Source organism: Myxine glutinosa, chromosome 13, assembly GCF_964187855.1.
Source record: "Myxine glutinosa chromosome 13, kmMyxGlut1.1, whole genome shotgun sequence".
NCBI classification, from domain to species: Eukaryota; Metazoa; Chordata; class Myxini; order Myxiniformes; family Myxinidae; genus Myxine; species Myxine glutinosa.
Window position 1 is genome coordinate 97227021 of NC_136273.1, and position 10992 is coordinate 97238012.

Genomic DNA, 10992 nt, shown 5'->3' on the forward strand with positions numbered 1-10992 from the left:
CCTGTATGGAATTTTTGAACTGCCTTTCGAGGCCATTTTTCCCCGCAGAGCAGGGGTTGGCCTTTTTCGGGCACCGTGGTCCCCTTTTTGAAGCGATGTTTTATGGCCGGATGCGCTTCCTGCCACAAACCCTGTTAGTCGCCTCATGCGACACGCGGGGAATTACCAGTGAAGTGCTACTCAATTTGCTGACCTCAGAAGGATAACAGGCTGAGTCAACCCCCTTGGCGTTAATTCAGCAATCAACCGGGATTTGAACCTAGGATCCCAAGCTGGCACCCTAACCGCTAAGTCCAACACCAAACACCAGGCTTGTGTATGGAATATATGGATGGGAAAATTCTGCATTTTTATGTGTAGAATATGTGGATGCGAAAGTTTTGCATTTTTATGTATAGAATATGTGGATGGGAAAATTCTGCATTTTTATGTATAGAATATGTGGATGGGAAAGTTTTGCATTTTTATGTATAGAATATGTGGATGGGAAAATTCTGCATTTTTATGTGTAGAATATGTGGATGGGAAAGTTTTGCATTTTTATGTATAGAATATGTGGATGGGAAAATTCTGCATTTTTATGTATAGAATATGTGGATGGGAAAGTTTTGCATTTTTATGTATAGAATATGTGGATGGGAAAATTCTGCATTTTTATGTATAGAATATGTGGATGGGAAAGTTTTGCATTTTTATGTATAGAATATGTGGATGGGAAAATTCTGCATTTTTATGTATAGAATATGTGGATGGGAAAGTTTTGCATTTTAATGTATAGAATATGTGGATGGGAAAGTTTTGCATTTTTATGTATAGAATATGTGGATGGGAAAGTTTTGCATTTTTATGTATAGAATATGTGGATGGGAAAGTTTTGCATTTTTATGTATAGAATATGTGGATAGGAAAATTCTGCATTTTTATGTATAGAATATGTGGATGGGAAAATTCTGCATTTTTATGTATAGAATATGTGGATGGAAAAGTTTTGCATTTTTATGTGTAGAATATGTGGATGGGAAAGTTTTGCATTTTTATGTATAGAATATGTGGATGGGAAAATTCTGCATTTTTATGTATAGAATATGTGGATGGGAAAGTTTTGCATTTTTGTGTCTGGAATATGTGGATGGGAAAATTCTGCATTTTTATGTATAGAATATGTGGATGGGAAAGTTTTGCATTTTTATGTGTAGAATATGTGGATGGGAAAGTTTTGCATTTTTATGTATAAAATATGTGGATGGGAAAATTCTGCATTTTTGTGTATGGTATATGTGGATGAGAAAATTCCACATTTTTGTGTCTGGAATATGTGGATGGGAAAATTCCACATTTTCTTGTATGGAATATGTGGATGGGATCTTACAGTGGACGTTTTGTGGCATTTTCCTCCTACTTAATAATATGTTCCTTTGCAAAGAACCTCAATGCAGGAGGAGGCCATTCAGGCCATCAAAGTCTGCGCTCGTGTTGCCAAGTTATGGTTGTTACCCCGCGCACGCGAAGCAAAAAGCGGTGTTACCGTGTTAAGCACATGGTTCACGTCTGTCCATCACTCAGACTTTGCCCAGAAACGTCAGTTTATGATCGAGGAACAACTTGATTAAATTTATTGTTAGATTTTGAACATGAGTCCATAAACGAACTTGCAGTTTAGCAAAACTTTGGCTCTGAATTTGTCCCGTTCGCGCATGCGCAGAGCAGAGTGAGATAACTGTTTTACTTTGTCTACCTGACTGGCAGTGAAACAAAATAGAAAATCATTCCAAACAGGAAACTTGCTGTTTTTAAGGATGTCGAAAAGGACACAAACAACAGGCATGAAGAACGAATGTCACGTGGTAGATAAAGTGATGTAATGGCCACTGCATCAACGGCGGTAAATTTTCGGATTTTCTTTCAAACTAGATTTTAAATCCTTATTTTATTAAACCCCGTTGGATTTAGTCTGAAACGGGCGCTTATGGATTGGGTCTCGTCCACCAATCCGTCTGTCTGTCTGTATCACTCGGACGGGATTCGAACCATCAGCCTCACAGACTCAGCGGACACTTCAACCATTGGAGCACCGATTGTCGTTATTTCAATGGTTCCAATGAATCCCACCGCCTTGAGGTCAGCTCAGGAGGATGTTTGTTCAAAGTCTTCCACAAACACCCCTGGCGAGACCTGATGTTCGACTGGAGATAATTTGGGCAGGAATTTGTAATTTGTTCGGAGTGCCGGCGATAACTCGCCCACTCTACGCGATAGACACCTTAGGATGTTTACCCTGCACCACCTAATGCTATAAGACGGGCCAGCCAGATTATAACGTCCATCCGAGGGTTGTGATTCCTGGGAAAAGGTAAGATTATAAACTGGGAAAAGGGAAGATAATAAACTGGGGAAAGTTCAGATTATAAACTGGGAAAAGGTAAAATTATAAACTGGGAAAATGTAAGACAATAAAACTGGGAAAAGGTAAGATTATAAACTGGGAAAAGGTATGATAATAAAATGGGAAAAGGTAAGATTATAAACTGCGAAAAGGTAAGATTATAAACTGGGAAAAGGTAAGATTATAAACTCGGAAAAGGGAAGATTATAAACTGGGAATAGGTACGATTATAAACTGGGAAAAGGTAAGATTATAAACTGGGAAAAGGTAAGATTGTAAACTGGGAATAGGTAAGATTATAAACTTGGAAAAGTTAAGATTATAAACTGGGAAAAGGTAAGATTATAAACTGGGAAAAGGTAAGATTATAAACTGGGAATAGGTAAGATTATAAACTGGGAAAAGGTAAGAATATAAACTCGTAAAAGGGAAGATTATAAACTGGGAAAAGGTAAGATTATAAACTGGGAAAAGGTAAGATTATAAACTGGGAAGAGGGAAGATAATAAACTGGGAAAAGTTAAGATTATAAACTGGGAAAAGGTAAGAATATAAACTGGGAAAAGGTAAGATTATAAACTGGGAAAAGGTACGATTATAAAATGGGAAAAGGTAAGATTATAAACTGCGAAAAGGTAAGATTATAAACTGGGAAAAGGTAAGATTATAAACTGGGAATAGGTAAAATTATAAACTGGAAAAAGGTTAAATTATAAACTGGGAAAAGGTACGATTATAAACTGGGAAAAGGTAAGATTAAAAACTGGGAAAAGGTAAGATTATAAACTGGGAATAGGTAATATTATAAACTGGGACAAGGTGAGATTATAAACTGGAAAAAGGTTAAATTATAAACTGGGAAAAGGTACGATTATAAACTGGGAAAAGGTAAGATAAAAAACTGGGAAAAGGTAAGATTATAAACTGGGAATAGGTAAGATTATAAACTTGGAAAAGTTAAGATTATAAACTGGGAAAAGGTAAGATTATAAACTGAGAATAGGTAAGATTATAAACTTGGAAAAGTTAAGATTATAAACTGGGAAAAGGTAAGATTATAAACTGGGAATAGGTAAGATTATAAACTTGGAAAAGTTAAGATTATAAACTGGGAATAAGTAAGATTATAAACTGGGAATAGGTAAGATTATAAAGTGGGAATAGGTAAGATTATAAACTGTGAAAAGGTAAGATTATAAACTGGGAATAGGTAAGATTACAAACTGGGAATAGGTAAGATAATAAATTGGGAAAAGGTAAGATTATAAACTGGGAAAAGGTACGATTATAAACTGGGAAAAGGTAAGATTATAAATTTGGAGAAGTTAAGATTAAAGACTGGGAAAAGGTAAGATTATAAACTGGGAAAAGGTAAGATTATAAACTGGGAAAAGGGAAGATTATAAACTGGGAAAAGGTAAGATTATAAATTTGGATCAGTTAAGATTATAAACTGGGAAAAGGTAAGATTATAAACTGGGAAAAGGTACGATTATAAACTGGGAAAAGGTAAGATTATAAACTGGGAAAAGTTAAGATTATAAATTTGGAGAAGTTAGGGATTATAAACTGGGAAAAGTTAAGATTATAAACTGGGAAAAGGTAAGATTATAAACTGGGAAAAGGTAAGATTATAAACTGGGAAAAGGGAAGATTATAAACTGGGAAAAGGTTAAATTATAAACTGGGAAAAGGTACGATTATAAACTGGGAATAGGTAAGATTATAAACTGGGAAAAGGTAAGATTATAAACTGGGAAAAGGGAAGATTATAAACTGGGAATAGGTACGATTATAAACTGGGAGAAGGTAAGATTGTAAACTGGGAATAGGTAAGATTATAAACTTGGAAAAGTTAAGATTATAAACTGGGAAAAGTTAAGATTATAAACTGGGAAAAGGTAAGATTATAAACTGGGAATAGGTAAGATTATAAACTTGGAAAAGTTAAGATTATAAACTGGGAAAAGGTAAGATTATAAACTGGGAAAAGGTAAGATTATAAACTGGGAATAGGTAAGATTATAAACTGTGAAAAGGTAAGATTATAAACTGGGAATAGGTTAGATTACAAACTGGGAATAGGTAAGATTATAAATTGGGAAAAGGTAAGATTATAAACTGGGAAAAGGTATGATTATAAACTGGGAAAAGGTAAGATTATAAACTGGGAAAAGGTAAGATTATAAATTTGGAGAAGTTAAGATTATAAACTGGGAAAAGGTAAGATTATAAACTGGGAAAAGGTAAGATTATAAACTGGGAAAAGGGAAGATTATAAACTGGGAAAAGGTAAGATTATAAATTTGGAGAAGTTAAGATTATAAACTGGGAAAAGGTAAGATTATAAACTGGGAAAAGTTAAGATTATAAACTGGGAAAAGGTAAGATTATAAACTGGGAGAAGTTAAGATTATAAACTGGGAAAAGGTAAGATTATAAACTGGGAAAAGGGAAGATTATAAACTGGGAAAAGGTTAAATTATAAACTGGGAAAAGGTACGTATATATACTTGGAATAGGTAAGATTATAAACTGGGAAAAGGTAAGATTATAAACTGGGAAAAGGGAAGATTATAAACTGGGAATAGGTACGATTATAAACTGGGAAAAGGTTAAATTATAAACTGGGAAAAGGTACGATTATAAACTGGGAATAGGTAAGATTATAAACTGGGAAAAGGGAAGATTATAAACTGGGAAAAGGTAAGATTATAAACTGGGAAAAGGTAAGATTGTAAACTGGGAATAGGTAAGATTATAAATTTGGAAAAGTTAAGATTATAAACTGGGAAAAGGTAAGATTATAAACTGGAAAAAGGTAAGATTATAAACTCGGAAAAGGGAAGATTATAAACTGGGAATAGGTAAGATAATAAATTGGGAAAAGTTAAGATTATAAACTGGGAAAAGGTAAGATTATAAACTGGGAAAAGGTAAGATTATAAACTCGGAAAATGTAAGACAATAAAACTGGGAAAAGGTAAGATTATAAACTGGGAAAAGGTACGATTATAAAATGGGAAAAGGTAAGATTATAAACTGCGAAAAGGTAAGATTATAAACTGGGAATAGGTAAGATTATAAACTTGGAAAAGTTAATATTATAAACTGGGAAAAGGTAAGATTATAAACTCGGAAAAGGGAAGATTATAAACTGGGAATAGGTAAGATTATAAACTGGGAAAAGGTAAGATGATAAACTGGGAAAAGGTTAAATTATAAACTGGGAAAAGGTACGATTATAAACTGGGAAAAGGTAAGATTAAAAACTGGGAAAAGGTAAGATTATAAACTGGGAATAGGTAAGATTATAAACTTGGAAAAGTTAAGATTATAAACTGGGAAAAGGTAAGATTATAAACTGGGAATAGGTAAGATAATAAACTTGGAAAAGTTAAGATTATAAACTGGGAAAGGTAAGATTATAAACTGGGAATAGGTAAGATTATAAACTTGGAAAAGTTAAGATTATAAACTGGGAAAAGGGAAGATTGTAAACTGGGAATAGGTAAGATTATAAACTGGGAAAAGGTAAGATTATAAACTCGGAAAAGGGAAGATTATAAACTGGGAATAGGTAAGATTATAAACTGGGAATAGGTAGGATTATAAACTTGGAAAGTTAAGATTATAAACTGGGAAAAGGTAAAGATTTTAAACTGGGAATAAGTAAGATTATAAACTCGGAAAAAGGAAGATTATAAACTGGCAATACGTAAAATTATAAACTGGGAAAAGGTAAGATTATAAACTCGGAAAAAGGAAGATTATAAACTGGCAATAGGTAAGATTATAAACTGGGAAAAGGTACGATTATAAACTGGGAATAAGTAAGATTATAAACTGAGAATAGGTAAGATTATAACCTGGGAATAGGTAAGATTATAAAGTGGGAATAGGTAAGATTATAAACTGTGAAAAGGTAAGATTATAAACTGGGAATAGGTAAGATTATAAACTGGGAATAGGTAAGATTATAAACTGCGAAAAGGTAAGATTATAAATTGGGAAAAGGTATGATTATAAACTGGGAAATGGTAAGATTATGAACTGGGAAAAGGTGAGATTATAAACTGGGAAAAGGGAAGATTATAAACTGTGAAAAGGTAAGATTATAAACTCGGAAAAGGGAAGATTATAAACTGGGAATAGGTAAGATTATAAACTGGGAAAAGGTAAGATTATAAACTGGGAAAAGGTTAAATTATAAACTGGGAAAAGATACGATTATGAACTGGGAAAAGGTAAGATTATAAACTTGGAAAAGTTAAGATTATAAACTTGGAAAAGGTAAGATTATAAACTCGGAAAAGGGAAGATTATAAACTGGGAATAGGAACGATTATAAACTGGGAAAGGTAAGATTATAAACTGGGAAAAGGTACGATAATAAAATGGGAAAAGGTAAGATTATAAACTGCGAAAAGGTAAGATTATAAACTGGGAAAAGGTAAGATTATAAACTCGGAAAAGGGAAGATTATAAACTGGGAATAGGTACGATTATAAACTGGGAAAAGGTAAGATTATAAACTGGGAAAAGGTAAGATTGTAAACTGGGAATAGGGAAGATTATAAACTTGGAAAAGTTAAGATTATAAACTGGGAAAAGGTAAGATTATAAACTGGGAAAAGGTAAGATTATAAACTGGGAATAGGTAAGATTATAAACTGGGAAAAGGTAAGAATATAAACTCGGAAAAGGGAAGATTATAAACTGGGAAAAGGTAAGATTATAAACTGGGAAAAGGTAAGATTATAAACTGGGAAGAGGGAAGATAATAAACTGGGAAAAGTTAAGATTATAAACTGGGAAAAGGTAAGAATATAAACTGGGAAAAGGTAAGATTATAAACTGGGAAAAGGTACGATTATAAAATGGGAAAAGGTAAGATTATAAACTGCGAAAAGGTAAGATTATAAACTGGGAAAAGGTAAGATTATAAACTGGGAATAGGTAAGATTATAAACTTGAAAAAGGTTAAATTATAAACTGGGAAAAGGTACGATTATAAACTGGGAAAAGGTAAGATTAAAAACTGGGAAAAGGTAAGATTATAAACTGGGAATAGGTAATATTATAAACTGGGACAAGGTGAGATTATAAACTGGAAAAAGGTTAAATTATAAACTGGGAAAAGGTACGATTATAAACTGGGAAAAGGTAAGATAAAAAACTGGGAAAAGGTAAGATTATAAACTGGGAATAGGTAAGATTATAAACTTGGAAAAGTTAAGATTATAAACTGGGAAAAGGTAAGATTATAAACTGAGAATAGGTAAGATTATAAACTTGGAAAAGTTAAGATTATAAACTGGGAAAAGGTAAGATTATAAACTGGGAATAGGTAAGATTATAAACTTGGAAAAGTTAAGATTATAAACTGGGAATAAGTAAGATTATAAACTGGGAATAGGTAAGATTATAAAGTGGGAATAGGTAAGATTATAAACTGTGAAAAGGGAAGATTATAAACTGGGAATAGGTAAGATTACAAACTGGGAATAGGTAAGATAATAAATTGGGAAAAGGTAAGATTATAAACTGGGAAAAGGTACGATTATAAACTGGGAAAAGGTAAGATTATAAACTGGGAAAAGGTAAGATTATAAATTTGGAGAAGTTAAGATTAAAGACTGGGAAAAGGTAAGATTATAAACTGGGAAAAGGTAAGATTATAAACTGGGAAAAGGGAAGATTATAAACTGTCAAAAGGTAAGATTATAAATTTGGAGAAGTTAAGATTATAAACTGGGAAAAGGTAAGATTATAAACTGGGAAAAGGTATGATTATAAACTGGGAAAAGGTAAGATTATAAACTGGGAAAAGTTAAGATTATAAATTTGGAGAAGTTAAGATTATAAACTGGGAAAAGTTAAGATTATAAACTGGGAAAAGGTAAGATTATAAACTGGGAAAAGGTAAGATTATAAACTGGGAAAAGGGAAGATTATAAACTGGGAAAAGGTTAAATTATAAACTGGGAAAAGGTACGATTATAAACTGGGAATAGGTAAGATTATAAACTGGGAAAAGGTAAGATTATAAACTGGGAAAAGGGAACATTATAAAATGGGAATAGGTACGATTATAAACTGGGAGAAGGTAAGATTGTCAACTGGGAATAGGTAAGATTATAAACTTGGAAAAGTTAAGATTATAAACTGGGAAAATGTAAGATTATAAACTGGGTAAAGGTAAGATTATAAACTGGGAAAAGGTAAGATTATAAACTGGGAATAGGTAAGATTATAAACTTGGAAAAGTTAAGATTATAAACTGGGAAATGGTAAGATTATGAACTTGGAAAAGGTGAGATTATAAACTGGGAAAAGGGAAGATTATAAACTGGGAAAAGGGAAGATTATAAACTGGGAATAGGTAGGATTATAAACTTGGAAAGTTAAGATTATAAACTGGGAAAAGGTAAAGATTTTAAACTGGGAATAAGTAAGATTATAAACTCGGAAAAAGGAAGATTATAAACTGGCAATAGGTAAGATTATAAACTGGGAAAAGGTACGATTATAAACTGGGAATAAGTAAGATTATAAACTGGGAATAGGTAAGATTATAAACTGGGAATAGGTAAGATTATAAAGTGGGAATAGGTAAGATTATAAACTGCGAAAAGGTAAGATTATAAACTGGGAATAGGTAAGATTATAAACTGGGAATAGGTAAGATTATAAACTGCGAAAAGGTAAGATTATAAATTGGGAAAAGGTACGATTATAAACTGGGAAATGGTAAGATTATGAACTGGGAAAAGGTGAGATTATAAACTGGGAAAAGGGAAGATTATAAACTGTGAAAAGGTAAGATTATAAACTCGGAAAAGGGAAGATTATAAACTGGGAATAGGTTAAATTATAAACTGGGAAAAGGTACGATTATATACTGGGAATAGGTAAGATTATAAACTGGGAAAAGGTAAGATTATAAACTGGGAAAAGGGAAGATTATAAACTGGGAATAGGTACGATTATAAACTGGGAAAAGGTTAAATTATAAACTGGGAAAAGGTACGATTATAAACTGGGAATAGGTAAGATTATAAACTGGGAAAAGGGAAGATTTTAAACTGGGAAAAGGTAAGATTATAAACTGGGAAAAGGTAAGATTGTAAACTGGGAATAGGTAAGATTATAAACTTGGAAAAGTTAAGATTATAAACTGGGAAAAGGTAAGATTATAAACTGGAAAAAGGTAAGATTATAAACTCGGAAAAGGGAAGATTATAAACTGGGAATAGGTAAGATAATAAACTGGGAAAAGTTAAGATTATAAACTGGGAAAAGGTAAGATTATAAACTGGGAAAAGGTGAGATTATAAACTGGGAAAAGGGAAGATTATAAACTGGGAAAAGGTAAGATTATAAACTCGGAAAAGGGAAGATTATAAACTGGGAATAGGTAAGATTATAAACTGGGAAAAGGTAAGATTATAAACTGGGAAAAGGTTAAATTATAAACTGGGAAAAGATACCATTATAAACTGGGAAAAGGTAAGATTATAAACTTGGAAAAGTTAAGATTATAAACTTGGAAAAGGTAAGATTATAAACTCGGAAAAGGGAAGATTATAAACTGGGAATAGGAACGATTATAAACTGGGAAAGGTAAGATTATAAACTGGGAAAAGGTACGATAATAAAATGGGAAAAGGTAAGATTATAAACTGCGAAAGGGTAACATTATAAACTGGGAAAAGGTAAGATTATAAACTCGGAAAGGGGAAGATTATAAACTGGGAATAGGTACGATTATAAACTGGGAAAAGGTAAGATTATAAACTGGGAAAAGGTAAGATTGTAAACTGGGAATAGGTAAGATTATAAACTTGGAAAAGTTAAGATTATAAACTGGGAAAAGGTAAGATTATAAACTGGGAAAAGGTAAGATTATAAACTGGGAATAGGTAAGATTATAGACTGGGAAAAGGTAAGAATATAAACTCGGAAAAGGGAAGATTATAAACTGGGAAAAGGTAAGATTATAAACTGGGAAAAGGTAAGATTATAAACTGGGAAGAGGGAAGATAATAAACTGGGAAAAGTTAAGATTATAAACTGGGAAAAGGTAAGAATATAAACTGGGAAAAGGTAAGATTATAAACTGGGAAAAGGTACGATTATAAAATGGGAAAAGGTAAGATTATAAACTGCGAAAAGGTAAGATTATAAACTGGGAAAAGGTAAGATTATAAACTGGGAATAGGTAAGATTATAAACTTGAAAAAGGTTAAATTATAAACTGGGAAAAGGTACGATTATAAACTGGGAAAAGGTAAGATTAAAAACTGGGAAAAGGTAAGATTATAAACTGGGAATAGGTAATATTATAAACTGGGACAAGGTGAGATTATAAACTGGAAAAAGGTTAAATTATAAACTGGGAAAAGGTACGATTATAAACTGGGAAAAGGTAAGATAAAAAACTGGGAAAAGGTAAGATTATAAACTGGGAATAGGTAAGATTATAAACTTGGAAAAGTTAAGATTATAAACTGGGAAAAGGTAAGATTATAAACTGAGAATAGGTAAGATTATAAACTTGGAAAAGTTAAGATTATAAACTGGGAAAAGGTAAGATTATAAACTGG